Raw genomic sequence first — 18,212 nt, 5'->3', positions numbered from 1 at the left:
CCTCTTTTAGGTATTATATACATATACATAACCTACTTAATGCCCTAGAGGTGGACTTTTAGGATATTTTGAATCATCCACTGTAGCCAGTACCACAAAATACATTTCTGAGAATGTACTTTGTATAGCTATTTATTTCCTGATGTTAAATTTAGAGAGATCTGGCCTTACATTTAGATTCAGGCCTGTCAATCCAGTTGCGAGTGGGGGTGGTGGTGAGGGGCAAGTTGTGGCCTACCTGATGACATCATAGATCTTAGGACAAGCAACTGCAGCACTGTTCTGTCCCCTGCCAGCGAGCCAGGCACCGCATGCCGGCCACCGTGATGAGGCTGCAGCTCGACTCGCCAACACTCACACAGTTGCTACCACTAAAGGGGAAGACCTTAGCCCCCGATGGAACAGGCTGAGGGTGGGGTGGGAGTGCAGGGTTTCAGGATAGCTAAGACTCAGCTGGTCTTGCCCTATGTTCTTAAGCACTGATAGTCAGGAGGCTTATGCCTGGGGCCAGCAGATGCTCTAAACTTAGCTTAGAACGTCAGGCTGACCTGGGTTCCTTCCATGTCGGGATTCTCTGTGGGTCAGAGAGCCTTGTCTTTGGACTCAGTGACAGTGCCGTTAAAGATAACATATTATTCCAGGATTCTTCACAGACACAGAGAAAAAACACTGTGCTTCTAGGATCCCAGGTTATAGGTAGCAGAGACTGTAATTAGGAGGTCAGAAGAGGCTACAGGCTGGGCCTGAATTAGATGCCACCGTGAAGGCACCCACTACCCAACTATGCCTGGGCAGCTACTCCCCAACAATAAAGAAGGCAGGGCACAGAGGAAGGCTGACGGGCTCCTGCACAGGGAGCTGGTGGGCTGTTGGCATGAACCTGACAGCCCCTCTGGCTGGGGACTGGGTTGGAGAGACGGTCTTGTCCATTGTCGTAGATCTTGTGAGATGCTTGACTTCAGTGGCTGTTGCTTGGGGGCCACCTCCTTTCCAGCAAACAGAGGGTATAAAGAAGAAATTAAAGGGTGTGCTTCACCGAAAGATAGCTTTCATTTGGGTGACTCTGCCCTGCTGTGTGCCAGGAAGGAAGGGACTGAGGAAGGCCTGAAGGAGTGATTTTTGGTTCCTTAAATGATTATGCTGAATTTGATTCTTCTTATTCCCTGATGCCATCACAGGTCTGGGATCATGGAACTCGGGTTAGTCCCAGCTTGGGGTAGTCATACTAGATTCAGACTGGGGGAGGAGGTTGATTTGACAGTTCTCACTAGGCAAAGCAGACAAAGTGCCCCTTTTGAGAGATTCAGTATCTGCCTGCCCCAAATGGGTGTCTCTGTAGTGGATCTTTGTCTGGCCTACCACTGGCCAGTTCCTGAGGGGGAGGAACTGTCTCTAAGGCAACTCTGAATTACACCTGTGTACATCCCACCAGCGCAAACTCAGAACCCATCCAGGGCTGTCGCTGTGAGTTCCCACCATATATGGGCCCAACACCAGATATGTTCTTTCTATGTGGTCAGGATACCTGCTAATATCCCCAGAGGATTAGAAAAAATGCTGAATCGCGCTATGGCCCCTATTGGCCAGTAGAAACACTCCTGGACCAGGCGACTGGGTCCTGGTACAAAACAGGCTGATTCAGGAACAGTGCTTGGAGAGCTGCTGAAACTGGACGGAAACCACCCAAGTAATAAGAAGGGTCCAAGAAGCGCTGGGAGAGAAGGCTGGCATTTGTGCCACTGGGGTGGTGAGCTGGAGACCCAAGTCTGTGCAGAACTGGAGATTTGGTTAAGAATGGTAGGGACAGACCTCTGAGCTCTGGAACAGGTGCCAGTGCCAGTTTTCCTTGGCACTAAGGCCAGGTCTGCGCTATATCCCTTGTCTTTGTCACTGGGACTGTGGAACAATCTCTTGCAGTCTTTCTCACCCCCCTCCACCAGCCTCCCCACCACTGGCAAGAAAAATGCCCTACACGTTCTAGGGCGAATGTGCTGTTTGTGTGAGGGCCCCGGGCGTCTGCACTCACTGTGGCTTCACTGTCCCTAAATCAGCTGTGCAGACGCCCTTCCGCCACACTCTATCCCTTGCCAGCCTCCTCTCTCCTCTCTGCGGAGCCTCATTTCCATGAGGCATCCAGTTCCTCTTCCTCTGCACTGGCTCCTTGTCCATCTCTGTTAGATCTCCTGGCCCCTACCCCAAGGATGGGCCGCGAAGACATCTCCGTGGTGCTGTGTTCACCACATTTTCTCAGCCATTCCCTCGTGTTCTTGCTGCCTCTCCTGGCCCATTATGGGGACATCCATAGCCACCTCTCTTCCTAGACGTCTGAGCCCTTGAGAAGGCAGGGTGCTCACAACCACCATCTGGACACAATTCCTCATCATGGCCTTAGCTGGCCCTGACTCTGGATGGCATGTTCTTGCATGCTCTCTTTCTAGGGCTTCCATGCCTTTCCATCAAAAGTTTCCCCAGGACTTCAATGAGGTCCCTGCCATTTTTGCAGAGTCATACAACCTTGCCATCCTGGCTCAGGGAGCAGCAGATCTCTGGCTCCTCTCCATCCCATTCCCTAAGGCAGTGAGTGCTTCTCAACCTTCCTAAGGCTACCACCCTTTAGTACAGTTCCTCATGTTTTGGTGACCCCCCCTCCACCATAAAATTATTTTGTTACTACTTTTTAACACTAATTTTGCTACCGTTACAAATCGAAATGTGAATATCTGATGTGCAGGTGATCTGATAAGTGACTCCAAGGGGTCATGACCCATGGGTTGAGAACCACTGCCCTAAGGTTTTTTTCCTCCTGGTTTTCTCTCTCTCTAGTGCCTTCTGTTCTTTCTACCTCAGCTGTGCCATGGACTTGACACCCAGCTGGGCTCTCTATCTCTGCTTACTAGTTATTTGTCAGACTCCTTAAGTTAAGCCTGTCTAAAATAATGTCCCTTTGTTCCTGTCTCCTGTGGGTCTTACTGGGGACTCCTCGGCACTCCGCATTCCCTGGCTGTGTCTGTATTCTCTGCATTAGGGCCCCGCCTTCTTTCTCTTGCCATTCCAGAGTACCTGGTCTGTCCTTTGCTCCACAGGCCCAGCACAGGGCCCGGCCAGTATGTGAGTATAGAGATCATGCCAGACACTACAGAACTACATAGCCTGAGGGCATGAGGGGACAGGCTATGAGGGAACACTGAAGGAAAGGGTCAGTCGTGCCACTTGGCCAGCATCGGCCAGACTCAGGGCCCAGTGTTATGGCCCAGACAGCTTTAGCAATCTTGAGGCCTGGGTCTGTCCACCAAGGGTTCTAATTGAATTGTTCTCACTAAATGGGTCTCTAGCTTGAGCTGCTGTTCCCAATTTAAACTGCCATCTACTACCTGGGCCATCAGAAGGCAGAAGAGACCCTGCGGGGAACCAGAGAGCTCGGAGCCTCTGTGTGCATAGGAATTCCTCTTAGCTGGTGACAGGCAGGGTGAAGGGGTACATCCCAGTTCCTTCTGCCTTCAAAACCTCCTTTGTCACTTAGGCTAGAAATAGCTTCTCCGGGAACCCCAGGGTTTGTTTTTGTGTCCATGTTTGACTTTCTAAGTGCCCTTCCTTGGCTTATAGGCACCCTTGCCAGTGGCCAAGACTGCTGGGAACAGTTGGGAGTTTGTCCACTTTGTGAAAACGACTCTGGGCAAGCCCAACCTGGACTCTGTGGGGTGCCTAGGATGGAACGCTTTTTTTTTTTCAAAATTTGGGGGAAAAAAGACTAGGCTCCTAGTAGTCTTGCCAGCATTGCTCTGGTAAAGGACCAGGTGTGTGTATTTTTGAGTGGCCTTACTCTTAAATTTGTGGATCTTCATCCACTATCGGTGATTTCCCCCATAATTAAAAACTACTCAAAAGTGGGTTTTAATCCATTTTGGTAGTGTATGCCTATAAACCCCCAGTACCAAGGAGGCAGAGGATCTTGAGTTGGAAGTCAGTCTAGGCTGCATATCTGGATACTGTCTCATTAAAACAAATAAAATATTCTTTTCCACTTTTATCATCCTGAATTTCTCTCCACTCTCTCCCCTGTAACCTCTGCCTGGCACAGACAGTGCCAGAGGCAGTAGAGGCTGCAGGATGCACACTCAGAACACTGGGAAGTGGAGGTTGCCACGGTTCTCTTTCCCGAATTCCTTGAAGCCCTCGTTGGCAGCCACACTGTGTATGACTCCCTATCTGCTCTCCAGATCGCTTCAACCAATGCTCCGTCCTTAATGAGCTTTCCTGCAGGGAGGCCAGCAACCGAGCGTGCTGTTATAACATGTGCAGGATGCAACAAGAACCCACCCCAAGTGCTATGGGAGAACATGCTTAACAAATGTTTCTAAAGCAGGTTCTGTAGTGCTGGGTCCCATGCTAAGCACTGGGAATAACGCAGGAACAATGCGAGAAGAATCCCCAACCCAAAGCTTACATTGGAAGCAGACATGCCATCACAGCCCGGAGACCATGATGCTTGCTTTCTGTATCCTCTGATCTAGGCCACTCGGAAGCTCATCCATTACAGCTGCCAGTTGGTATTTTTACTCTCGCTTATAAGCAAGCTGGGTGCGGAGAGGATGGAGATGTTTAAGCCTCATTCACAGAGCATAAGCTTGCCTCCCCACCCATGTAAGACAGAAGCAGCCTAGCAACTCTCATGGGCCTTTCCTTTGATTTGTAGCAACTCATTTAGATAAAAGCATCTGGTTCTTAAGGTAGCAACAGCAACAACAACAAAAAAAGAGAGAGAGAGAAATCATTAAAAGCCTATTTCTGCTTTTACAAAGTAAACTAATGACAGCACAGAGGTAACAATTAACCCACCCCTGCCCCTTCCCCTCCGGTACCCAGGCAGATGCTGACCGTGGGAAACAAAATCAGAACACAGAGAAATTCTTCAGAAGGGCTCTCCTGGAGCTCAGCACTCGGGGATGTGCGTGCATGAGGCAGCCCAGCAGCTCTAGAGCTCCACCCTCCCATTAGCACATAGAGCGGTGCCCTGCCTCTCCATCCCAGAATAAATAGTGTGATTATTTATTTAGCACCAGTTCTGAGGCTTTCTACCACGCATTTGGAGTGCCCTGCCATCTTCCGTAGGCACGCACATAGGTGCAGCTCCTGACACATTTAGAGCCAAGGAGAGAACTCTGCCTCGTGCCTGCCAGCCACTGATGGCTTTTGCTCGAGTCCTGACTCCTGGGCTAATGTACTCCTTGAAGCACTTTGTCCTCTTAAACCCAAGTATCTCATCTTTCCTAGCAGAGTGCTTCTCGTGAAAACTCCTTCCTTTCTTGATGCAGGGGCACTCCCTGCACCCGTTCAGCCCTCGGCTCTTCTCCGTGCTGCTGTGGGCCTTCGGCTGTTTGCTGGGTACCTGGCTCCTCATCTAGTTGCCGGCCTGCTATAGGCATTTGAGGGTAACCCTGCCGAGCTGAGCCAGAGCCCATGCACTGGGAACAACTGATTCTAGACATGCTCACCAGTACTGGGCCCTGGGCCCATCGCGTTACAGAACCCTCTTGAGGGCGGTGGCTGGAACTCCATCTTGGGGACACTGCCAGGGGTGTGGCACAAAGAAGACTTGGAAAGATGGTTTATGGTTTAGGAGTTAGGAAGGTCTCCCCAAAGTGTGCTGTAACCGAGGACCTCAGGATACATACACACCCCATTTAGAAATGTGTTCTACAGTCCAGCATCCGTCCATTCTGTCATTGAAGATCCATTTGTAGTGAGCTGCAGGAGGTAGGAGCGTAGCTGTCATTCCCAGACTGCCTGGATTCAAAGGCTAGCATTGCCCCCTCTCCCAACATAGTGTGTAACCTCGGAGCCTCCATTACCTCAGCTGTAAGTAGGGGGCTCTGAAAGTGTCTACTTCATGGGTATATGTAAGGATTACAAGATGTGACATTATAAAGTAGCGTCTGGACTAGCGCCTAAAGTATGGCATTATATAGGGACTTGCCGATAGTCTACGGGGCAAGGGCAGAGCATGGGGGCCTAACTCCTGCTCTCTTCAGGACCAAAAGCCCCTCACAGAGGTGTCCTGGATGTGTCCTCCTGTTCATCATCCTGCCGCCGTGTCATCTGGCGACCTCTGTGTCTAGGAGGTGAAGGTGGTCCTCCTCCACACACGGGGACACCAAACAGTTGCCATCCCCCATGGAAGCGCATCGCTCCCCACTGATTGGAGCCCATTTTCTCTACCTGTGTCATGAGAGGTTGGAGTCACTGGCTCCCCAAGGGCTTGTCAGGTTCTGTCCCTAGGAGTGATGACACTGGTTCTGCCCCCATGAGAGCTTCTGGGACTCTGCCACAATTAGCACTGTGGCTTTGGAAGATATGTCAGCATGTCCTCGGGGGCTTCTCTCATTAGCAATTATGAAGTCATTATCTGGTAAATAATTCATAACCTGAGAGATGGAATAAGCTGCCAATAAACAATAATCCTTTTAAACGAGGCTTGCCAGGGCAGGGGTGTGGCCACGAGGAGGTTCTCTCCCTAAGGGCACTTCCCTGCTCACCTCCACAGTGTCTTTGCCTGTCCCCAAGAATCCTGCACAGACCTGGCCCCCCCCCCTTTTGAAATCACCCTTTGCTACCCACCCAAAGGTGTTCCCTGCCTCTGAGCTCAGGCAGGAGACAGTCTCTGGCGAAAGGGTGCTACATGCAAACACCCACCCATCCCACCACCAACTCCATCCTTGTCAGTCCTGCCATGCTCTTTACAGAGAAATAAACTGAGGTTGGGGTGAGGTGTTGAGTCACTTGTCAGCCATTTTATCAGAACCTTGTTCTGGATCCAGGCTCACATGACATGAGAGCTGTCAGGACTGGCCAGAGTGTCTCATGCCCACCGATGACTCTCACTCTCTATCCCTTGTCTCCCTGTGACCTGAGACTCCCCAGTGAGAGAGTGAGCATGGGAAGCTCATCTCCCCTTCCCGCCCCCTGACTGGGTTGGATTCCAAGAGGTACCTAGTCAGGCATATTAGTGGTATTTGGAGGCCAAACCAGAACACCATGGAGGAGGTGGGAGGGGATTTCTTCAGGACACAAGATTGGAATGTTCATGTTCTAACACGCATGTTGATTTCTACCCACTGGGCAGAGACAACCTCTGGCTGTGCTCAGGGCGAAGAGTACATATGTGTACACGCACACATACCTATATGTGCATATACACACATATACATACATATACATATATGTATATACACACATACATATATGTGTATATACACATATGCATGCAGATACATATATGTATACACACATAATATACATATATGTATATACACATACATATAGATACACATATGTGTATGCACACATGTATGCATATACACATACATACAGATATGCATGCATATATGTATACACACACATATATGTGTGTGTGATCTATAGTGTACCATATACCTTAGTTCTAGCTGTGATTGCTGATTAGAACCAGGTTAGCTCTATGAAAAGTGCCCCTCCCCTGCCTGATCCATCATCCTACCCACAGAGCTGGCTCCAACCTGTATCTTCAGGGCCACTTCAAAGATCTGCCAAAGACCCTCAGGGTTCTGCCCTCACTGCTAATAGATCCCCTTCTTCCTCCTCCTGGATGATGGTGCGGTGGACAGGATCCTTCCCAAGGCCTGGACATTCTCGCCAGGCTTCTCGAGCAGCAGGCATCTTGAGCTGTTTGCTCCAAGGAACAGGGTGGAATGATGGATATATAATTGCTACCAGCCTGGAATGCTGCACAGACCTCTGCAGGCAGGCTGTGTGGTAAAGGTGGACACAGTGGTTTTTAGACTCGCTTCTTTCTCAATAGCTGCACTAACCAGCCCCATGTGAGGTCCCTCCTGACCTTTGAACCTCTCCTCCTGCAGCCAGCAAAGTGGGTGGTTAGGACTGAGCAGCGTGAAGGCAAATACACCACTTGCTTCTTTCTAAAAGAGCCTAAAGCAGCTGGAGCCCCCCACTCCTCCTCCCACCCCTTTACCCCCACCTTTGGATTGTGTTGCCCCTTGGGATGTGCTGGTCCTGACCTGATGATCAGGGTACCACAATGGCATATCCCCTGCCTGCTGCTGAGCCCCTTGCTTTCAGGATGGGGGTGTAAGTTCTACGCTGGACATCTTTTGCCTCTCCATGACCTATTCCAATTGCCTGTAATTTTCCACCATGAGTGTGCTAGAAAGGAAGCTACCACCTTCATTCCTGGGGCCTGGAAAGGCTGGACCCAGTTCCCAGCCAGGAAAGAGCATCCAACACCAACAACTCTCCCTCCCCCGATCCTTCCTTGGTTCTAGAAAAGAATTCAAGGGACACAGAGGGACCCATTAAGACATCATAAATCAAAAATAGGAGTGAGAACAACCGTAAGAGAGGAGACGGAGCAGAGAGTGTCACCTACGTGAAACCACATCTAAAATTCCCAATTGTGGGCTACGGGCTGCCGCAAACCTGCCTCCCAGCCTCCTTTGGAATAGCCTGGGAGTAAATGTGAAACCATCTGCCTGCTTCTTGCCATACAGAAGAGAGAGTGGATCTCCAAAACTGTGTGCGCAGAGGCTTGCTCCAGGCTAGCACTTCCTCTCTTTCTCCAGCTCAGTGGGTTCTGTGGAGGCTAGGGATTTCTCACTCCAGCCCACTGTGACAGAACTTGGTGTGCCTCGGCTGTGGCTAGATGGACAAGGAAGGGAACTATATTGCACACAGAGCCAAGGATACTGTTCAGCCCCAGTAGTAGGAATGAGAGGAACTGACTTTTGTTGCCAGGCAAAGGGCATGGCATTCCTCTAGGATACAACAGAGAGGGCAACCCAAGAACCCCCGGGGATGGATGCTCAATGACAGACATGTTCACATCCAACATGTCTTTGGTTCTCAGTGAGGGATTCTCTGGGCTGCTAAGTGGTGCTCTTGGAGGAGAAGCCTGTTCAGAGGCGGACTTCTTAGCCAACCATCTTTTTCCTCCATCTCCAGCAAGCCCTGGGGATGGGTTTTCTCTGACACTGAAGCCTCGGCCCAGAGATCTCCAGGGAAAGAAATTCCATCAGCTCCCAAAGTCCCGTTCCGGTGACTCCTGCAGGGTTTTCTTTTATCTGACCTAAATCTCCCTTGCTGCAATTTAAGCCCATTTTCCCTTGTTTTGTTTTGAGTGGAAATAGAGAACAGCTCGTCTCCAGATGCCTCTGAAGGCAGGGTGAATCAGAAGCCCTGTATCTCCTGCCACACTGAAGTGTGTTCAGAATCCTGTCCTGTTGAATTGATCTCCGAGGCAGCCTCCAGAGAGAGGCGCATTTGCATTAGTGATAAGGTCTCCTTTTGGCAGGGTGCAGGGGGTATAGGGGTGAGTGTAGCAAGGGTGTGGCTCCCACGGAGCCAGGAAAATGGACATGTGACCAGAGCAGCTTAGTGGAAAAGTGCCAGGTATTCAACAGGAGAGGTGTCCTCGGAGGGGATGCCAAGTTCTAGAAGAGACAGAGGAGTGGGGTGCCACGAGAATCATGCCAACTCCGGGTCACAGGCTTAGTTTGAGAAGACAGCCCTCTCGGTTGTAGTTCCCTGTTTCTAGTGCTTAGGTGGGTTCTCCCAGCTCTCCACAGCTGATGCACACCCCCAACTCTGTGCATCACAGATCACACATACGTTCACTTGACGTCTGTGGAAACGGGGTGCCTCTGGCAAGGAGACCATGCAGGTGTGTGTTTTCTTCTGGCTACCTCTCCAATGAGGCTTCTGCTGACTGCCTGGACTACTCAGTTTCTGTCTTGGATTTTCTGTCTTTCTTTCTGTCTTTTTTTTCTTTTTCTTGTCTGTTTTTTTCTCTCTTCTGGGAGTAAATAACCTCCACTTGTGTGGACTAAAGATTAGCTATTTTGTAGGCCACTGAAGCCAGTTCCTAGAAGAGCTGGATCATAGTATGCTTGTTTCCTCGATTGGTAAGCAGTAGGTCACACCCACAGCAGCTCCGTCTACAAAGCCATGATGCTGAGTAGCCCTGGCAGCACTCAGACAGCTCATAACAAATGCAAGGGAAGAATTTTACGTTTTCCTATGCCAATGGAATTAAAAACCTCCCTCCTCTAGGGGAGAAAAGGGGAGAAACTGAATCCTTTTTCCTACACGGTTATCTCTCTGCAGTACTGAGATGTGAGCAAGGTCATTGAACCTTTTTTTTTTCCATTGCTTGGTCAAAAGTGCTCCCCCCCACTACTTGGCTTCAGTACAATAGAGGAGGGGGATGCAGTTTGCATTGATTGGATTTAAATAATGGAATTGCCATTAATATCTCCCATAAAAGATGATTGATTCTGACTTGGATTTATGGGAAGTTGGGGCTTATGAAAGTAAACAGAGTGGCAGTCGTTCAATATGAAGGCTGGTTTATGCACCGGCTCCCCCGCAGGGCTGGTTAAAAGGATGGGCTCCCAGCCTAGCCTCCCCTATGCCAGCGGCTGGGTCAGGAGGGTCCCTGTGGGCTTTGGAAGGCTGCCTAGGCTAATCCAGAAGACAGGCTGAGTTCTTCTCCTCCCTCCTTCCTTACACCAGCTCCGAGACTGAAACTCTCTGACTGTTGCCAGGGAGAACAGCATCCATCCCTGTTGTGTAGAAGCCAACTGTCCCCAATAGGGCAAAGGGCCCCTATGGCACAGAGCATTCTCCCCACTCCTTTTACAAGACCCCTCATTGCACAGATGCCTCAAGCCCTGTGACAGGTGGGTGCATGGGTAATAGCATCTCCTGAGCTGTGTTCCTTCTAGAACCTGGGAGCTTAAGTGCTGCTTGGGGACCCAGAGCAAGTTTCTCTAGCCATTCTTCCTCCTGTTTAGGAAAAGCCCTCCAAGAAAGGAATAAGAGTCTGGCCCGGAGAAGCCTTGGTGAGTGCTGAGGCTGGGGGTTTCAGAGCATTGAGTTTTGAGCTCCGGAGTGTCAGTCTTGGTGCTGGTAGCATGCAGAGGTGTAAGGCTCTCCAGTGCCAGCCATCAGTTCCTAATCCTCTTACTCTCGTGGCCTCTTTCATCCCTGCAGAGTGGGCTGAATCCCTTATCACTGGCTTCCAGCCTTCCAAGTACTATTGATCTCCTGTTCCTCACCTATGAACTGGCAACTCCCAAATCTGTCCCTAAGCTCCTGTCCCACACATCCGTCTACCCTCCTCCAACCAAAGTACCCCTCAGGCGCCCTAGACCTGCCTGGACTCACCTCTGTCCCGAAGTCCTGTTCTTAGTTGTGTCCCCAACTCGGAAGAATGGCAGCATCGCCGACTCAGACTTAAGTCACCCAGCTTTTACTGCATACCTCTATGTCACACGCCAGACTCCTGGCTCTCTCCTACCTGACCCTGTGTATCCTTCCTCTCCACTCCCCACTGCTCTTGACTTTCCCCCTGGGCTCTCAACAGTTTTAACCCAGGAGACCCCTGAGTTCTCTTACTTCTACCGGTTCATCCTGCCCACAGTGCCCCATCACACCCTTATTTCCTGTAGGCCAAGGCAAATAGAGACGCTTGCCTCTCTCGTGCTGGAAACACACCAGAGGATCATACCCTGGTACTTCCCACCACCATGTCCCTAGTATGCTGTGTTTCCACTCGGAACTTTGCACCCATCATCCTCTCTGAATAGGCCCAAGACAGAACCAACCATTCCCTCCCTTTGCTCCTTTGCTGTGCTGGCCACACATCTAGGTACAGAAGAGAAAAGAACCCTTTGATAGCCTTCTGCTTTGCACATCACTAGGGCCACCAGCCTTGCCTACCCCACCCGTTAAAACGTCTGTTGCCCACCAAGTACGAGCCGTTTGACAGCATACCATATGGTCTCAGCAGACCGGGCCTGATACGTGAGTTAAAGCATGCCATTGGCCGCCTAGCAAAAAAAGAGAGAAGAGTCCTGGTTTTAAGAAATGAGCTTGGAGCAGTTGGTTCTCTCTCCTCTTGAATGGGGACTGGAGAACGAAAAAAGCCAGAGAAGTTCATGGGGGCTCTCCATAGAAGTGCATGAAAAGGCTCTAAGGAATATTCTGGAGTTCTGTGAATCACACGTTTGCAGCTAGAAGGCTGATCAGCAGAGAGACTGAAGTCACAAAGAGGTGTGTTGAGCAAGAGGAACAAACCCCTCCACCAACTTTTCTGTGGTCTCTCCATGGCCTTACCACATGCTCAGTTAACGGGAGCTGGTGTGAGTGTGTTCTCTGTGGTGAAACCCACAACTCTAGTGTAATCTTTACTGGTGTTGTGTTGTTGGGTTTTTTGTTTGTTTGTTTGTTTGTGGCAGGGTCTTACTGTGTAGCTGTGACTGGCTGGAACTCACTATATAGACCAGGCAAACTCATAGAGATCTACCTGCCTCTGCTCCTTGAGTGTTGGGAATAACCTTTTGAGTTCTCATATAACCTTTTGAGTGCCTTGCAGTAAGTAGCCTCGTCAAGTAGGAATTGTTCCCATTTTCACAGATGAGTTGGTAGAAGTTAAGAAATATTAGAACATCAGTCTTTGATTTGAAGCAAGTGCTCCTTCTTCAGCATTTACCAGCTCCCAATCTGTTCCCTCTTCTCGAAAGCATTGACCTTTAGTCAATGCACCTGTCCCCTTTGGTCATCACGGTCATTGGTAAAATGCAGGCATTCATATGCCTGATGGGACTTGTGCAGTGCATAGAAATAGCATTGAATTCTGAGCCCACAAACCAAAATTCAAATCCAGCCTCTCTCAGTTGTGTTGTGTAACCTGGATAAGGGAATTATTTCTACTTCCCTGTCCTCTGCCACTATGAAAACAGTCCAAGATGTAATGGGCCATTGGACAAGATGATCTTCAAGGTTCTTTTCTGCTCCAGCATCTCCTAGCTCAGCCGTCTTGCTCTTCCTCCCTCCGGTAATGACAGGAAGCGCTGCATAAACGTGGAGCTAAGTTTGCCCCAACCTGGTCTTGCCAGCAGCACTACCCCTTTACAGCCAGCGAAGCTCCCAGGAGATCGCAGGCCAGGGGCTTTGCTGTCTCTGCCACTTGCTGTACCACGGCTAGGCAGACCACGGTTTTCATATACCCCCGATGGCAGCTTTAGCTAATGAGAATGAGATGCTTACACATATTTTCATTCTAAAAAAATCGGCTATTAATTTGTCAGAATTATTCATATTTTACTGATGATATTTTCCATGTATCTAATCAAGGAGCTCATGAATAGAAATGAAACTCTTTAAATACAGAGATGGTGTACATTGTAAGATCTTGTTTTCTCAAGCTGTTTCATAATGCAGTGAATACATTTATTTCTTCTAAAAACAGGTTTTGCAGCCATCAAAAAAAACATTTTTGAAATCCTTGTTTAAATATGACTCTATTCAAATATGCTAAATTAGTGTGAGCAGTGGATGTGTGCGGGTGTACGCGCGCACATGTATGTGTCTGTGTGGGCACTAGAAGCAAGTGATTTGTCTCCTGGCCTTCTTGCCGAGGACAGGAGATTGTTTGCTGTTGAGAAAACTTAAAAACACACACCACACACGCATTTGGGATCAAATCTTAAGGAAAGATAGATGGCAAAGTGGAGGTACAAATTGAAATTGGACTGAATAATAATATTCAAGATAATTATTTGTACAATGTAGACTTTTCAACTGCTCAGAATTCCAGGAGCACTTACCTACATTGAAAGAGGGCGAGACTCATTAAACAAAGCCAGATATTAAATATACTACTGCTATCTCTTGAAACATTAGCAAGTAATGTAAAACACATGGCGTCTACTCAATGGAAAAAATCTGAGAATACAAATTATAATAGTTGTCTTAAAAGACCTCTGGGAAGCTTGAGCTAAATTGCTTAATTCCATTAATAACAAACTATTACTCTAGCTATTAAAGTAACATAAGGTAATAGAGATCATGTCGAGAGATTGTGCCGAGACTCTTTCTTCACCTAGCACAAATTTATTCAGGGGCATTGATAGATTTTAATTGACTATGGCAACTGAATAGCAACAAAGGAAATTGAATGTCTTTTTGAAAAGCTCCACATTTTGTAGAAGCAAATAGCAACACCAAAATGAGGGTTTGGGGAAGCTGGGATAGGCAGGAAAGAATGCTAAGAACATCTGTCCCAGCTGTTCCTCCGAGGAAACAACTTGTGACCCTAAGGAGATGCTTGGTGGCAACAGGGTCGGTCATGACCAAGCATCTTTTTCAGCTCTATGCAGACCAGACAGAACCAAGACCAACCCAGGCTGCTGTGAAGTGTGTAACTTGCCGTGAGTACCCCTAGGGTGTTTTTCCGAGGGACTGGGCTGAAGCGACCTTCCTGGAGACTGCTGAGCTCTCTCTAGAGAACAGTGGTTCATTCTTCCTTGAGGCTTGACAGTAGTGTGGATGACCCCTCATCATGGCCGTAGTGATGGAGCGAATGACCTTGAGTGGTACCCTGGTGGTGCAGTGAAGCAGTAACCATGGAGCTGGAGGAAGGAGCTGTCATTCTAGTTTCCCTCCACTCCCTCCAGGCGTCAGTATCTGAAAACCTGTTGCCGCTTTTCTTCTCCATCACTTGGCCTTCTCCCCACACCCAGCCACAGTCATGGAGTCCTTGTGTCTGTCTCCTGGCCCATCTTCATCCTGGCTCTGGGGAAGTGGGAGTGCCTGTTTCATCCCCTGGGGCTCCAGCCTCCTTCCCCACAGAACTCTAGTGCTGCCTCTGGTCCACTGTTGGAAGAAAACTCGTTCTTTTTTAAAAATACTTATTTGTTTGTTTGTTTGTTTGTTTATTTATTATGTATACAATATTATGTCTGTGTGTATGTCTGCAGGCCAGAAGAGGGCACCAGACCCCATTACAGATGGTTGTGAGCCACCATGTGGTTGGCGGAAATTGCAGTCAGGACCTTTGGAAGAGCAGGCAATGCTCTTAACCACTGAGCCATCTCTCCTGCCCTGAAAACTCGTTCTTTAAGGAAACTGGAAGTTATCCCTTAAGGGTGGTGACAGGCAGTCAGAGGAATCCCCAGTCACACCTTGCTTTGCTGTTACCAAGGGGAGTATGGACCATTGTTGTCATTGGTCTCATGGTGGGCGACAGTGCTGCCGCTGAGGCTTAGGGTTGTCTTCTATTGTCTGCTGGACTTTCCCGTTTGCTGTTGTGACATTCTGGAGGGCATTTCATATAAGCTGCACAACACTTGTCCTGGCTAGTCTTGCTGTCAACTTGATACACAAACTAGAGACATCTGAAAGGAGGGACCCTCAATGGAGAAAATGCCCCCATAAGACCCAGCTGTAAGTTATTTTCTTGATTAGTGATTGATGGGGGAGCCCATTGTGGATGATGCCACGCATTGGCTGGTGGTCCTGAGTTCTGTATACAGGCAAACATGCTGAGCAAGCCACATGAAGCAAGCCAGTAGGCAGTACCACCACTCCATGGCCTCTTCATCGGCTTCCACCTCCAGGTTCCTATCCTGTTTGAGTTCCTGTCCTGACTTCCTTGGGTGATATGACAGTATAAGCCAAATAAACCCTTTCCTCCCCAGCTTGCATTTTGGATATGATGTTTCATCACAGCATACAAACCCTAACTAAAACGGAAGCCGTTGTCTTCTGCCCTGGGTAAGCATCTGCGGCCATATAGCGCTCTGCTGTGTCTCCCAAGACCAGGGGACCTTCTCCCCATTCTCCGTTGGCCCCAGCTTCTCAAAGGGCATCAGAGAGAGGCACTGGAGGACTAGCTCACACGGCACACCCTTTCTCCTGTCCCCACACCCTCAGCTGGGTGCTAGCTCTTTTTCCACCCCGTAAGAACCCGAGCTCTGGGGTGTGACGCTCAAACGCCGGCTCTGACTCGCGGACACCTACTTCACTGGCGCTGAGAGAATCTAATCCCACCATGCCTGCCGCACTTGCATGTGTTTGAAAACCTCCTTGGCAGGCAGGACCTCCTAATTTTTTCCACTTCTTGTGATTAGCGTTGCAGACTAATCCTAGCACCAGACTCAACACCAGCTGTTCTTCCCCCCACTGCTTGTTTTTACTTAGAAACCAAATCCTGGAGCCGCTGCCTGGTCCCCGTGCCCAACTGCAGCCGTTCACCTATGGCAGGGACTTGGGTGAGTGCTGTGCCTGCCAGGTCTTGGGGTATGAGAGGGGCATGCTGATTGCGAAGAGAATGTCGGCTTGCCCTATATGCTGAGCTGCATAGCTAAGTGAGAATCATCTTAAAATTGTGATTTTTTTTTGCTTCCCTGCATACCACAGACAATTTTTTACAAGACAAGATATAGTTGAAATAATATGTGTAACATTTAGATACATTTTCTAAAGTACCAATGATATGCACAGACATGATTCCATCCTGTCTCTGAATTTAAGACCCAGAACAGCGACGGACTGTCCTGTCCTGTTTTCCTCCTCTGTTATCTGCAAGTTCTCTTGAATCTGGAAAGAGGCGTGCAGAAACTGCCGAGCCCTCTACCCATGAGGCGGCGTACTCCCTCCCCAGAGTACGGCAACAATCTCCCTACTTACTTCTAAGTTTCAGACCTCAGAGGGTCTCTAAAACTGAAGGGAGCTATGTGGCTGTGGGGAGTCGGGCCTCGACAAGGCCAGGGGGCCCTCTGGGTTGCGCCTTTCATGAGTTTTCCCTCACGCATGGCCTCCCTGGCAGTATTGACTGAACACATACAAGTGAGCTGTTGCTCCTGTACGTACCCACTCCATGCACTGTTATGTTTCGGTAAGAGTGTCTCTACAAACAAATCAGAGTGTGTGGCCAATGAGACCTTGACCCTCCAGCCTCGAGGAGAATTGTTGATTGTCAGAAATACCACATTTCCTGTCAAAAGCACGTGAGATCAGCCCTGTAAATCGGGAAAATGGAAGACACATTTCTATTTATTCTGTAACCATATAAGAATCACGAGTTTCTCATAGCGTAGAAGAAAAAAAATTAAACTGCGAGTCCTTTCAAATGACTTAATGTCCAATCATAGACACTCCTGCCCGGCACTGTTTCCCTTGGTAGGAAATCCTGGCTCCCTGCAGGCCTGGGTATCTTGGCTGAGCTGATTTCTTTCTTGGCAGCTGTGATCACTTGAACACGGCATGAAAGAGACTCGCTCTTTTTCCTCCCTGGCAGTCTGTCCATGTTTTGCCTCTCCGCACACTGTCCATTTGGTCCACCCTCCCTGTGTTCCCCCTCTCCTTATTCGGTAAAGAATCTCCACTTCGGGGCCAGGTCCGGGATCCAGGCTTTCCTAGGACAGGACCATTACCTGCCCCCCTTGAGCAGGACACATGAGCTTGAGTGTACCTGAACACATTGGGGTGTATAGGCTTCCAGGAGGCTCCCCCAGACAAGATTAGCCTTCTATAGGTGCAGTTCCCAAAATGAATGGGGAACTTACCCCCCTTTCTCTGCCAGGAGCTATAGATGCTGCAGACACTTAGAAGAGGTGTCTGGGGAGGTCCTTACACCCTGGAGTCTCAACCTTGAGCCCCATGGGAAAAATTCCAGCTATCCCAAGAGTGGCTGGGCCGAAACCATCACTGTGTACAGAACATGAAGTGCATCTGAGCTAGAAGTGCAAACTGGTCAAGGGTGGGAGCCTGTGCCACCGTAAGGATGCCCAATTATAGAACATTGGCTGCTTGGTATCAGGGACAGCTTGGTCTAGAGAAGGTTAACTTAAGGTTTCAGGCTAGAATCTTAGGATTTTTTTCCCAGTGTAAAGTATACAATATGTTTTGATATACTCGTGCATAGTGAGATGGTTATTTTGGTCAAGCAAATTAATATATGGTATACATAGGTACCCTTTTGTGTATCCAATTGGAGCTGAAAATCTGCATCCTTAGCAGACCCACAGTATACAATGTAGCAGTTATATGCCAGCACTGAGTGAGATTCGACAAATTCTCAATCTCAGATATTAAGTGGAAGCGGTTCACTTGACATCCTGGATGTAAAAGTCATCACTAAGGGATCTAGAGCGGCATGATTTGAATAAGAATGGGCCCCATAGGCTCATAGATTTGCATGCTTGATCACCAGGGACTGGCACTATTTGAAAGGCTTAGGATTTGGAGGTATGGTCTTGTTCAGGTAGATGTGGCTTTGTTGGAGGAGTGTGTCACTGAGCTTTGAGGGTTCACAAGCCCATGGCAGGTCTGGGTATGTTCTCATTTTCCTCCCTCCCTTCCACCTTCCCTCTCTCCCT

At 49.0% G+C, this 18,212-nt stretch overlaps 1 protein-coding gene across 4 annotated transcripts in view; it reads left to right on the top strand.

Moving 5' to 3' along the window:
• The window catches only part of Klhl29 (kelch like family member 29), a 304,814-nt gene that overhangs the window by 84,177 nt on the left and 202,425 nt on the right, over positions 1 to 18,212 (top strand). The gene's annotated exons all lie outside the window — the stretch shown is intronic.

This window comes from Microtus pennsylvanicus, chromosome 8 (assembly GCF_037038515.1).
Source record: "Microtus pennsylvanicus isolate mMicPen1 chromosome 8, mMicPen1.hap1, whole genome shotgun sequence".
Lineage (NCBI taxonomy): Eukaryota > Metazoa > Chordata > Mammalia > Rodentia > Cricetidae > Microtus > Microtus pennsylvanicus.
This window is presented reverse-complemented; position numbering and strand designations above follow the sequence as displayed.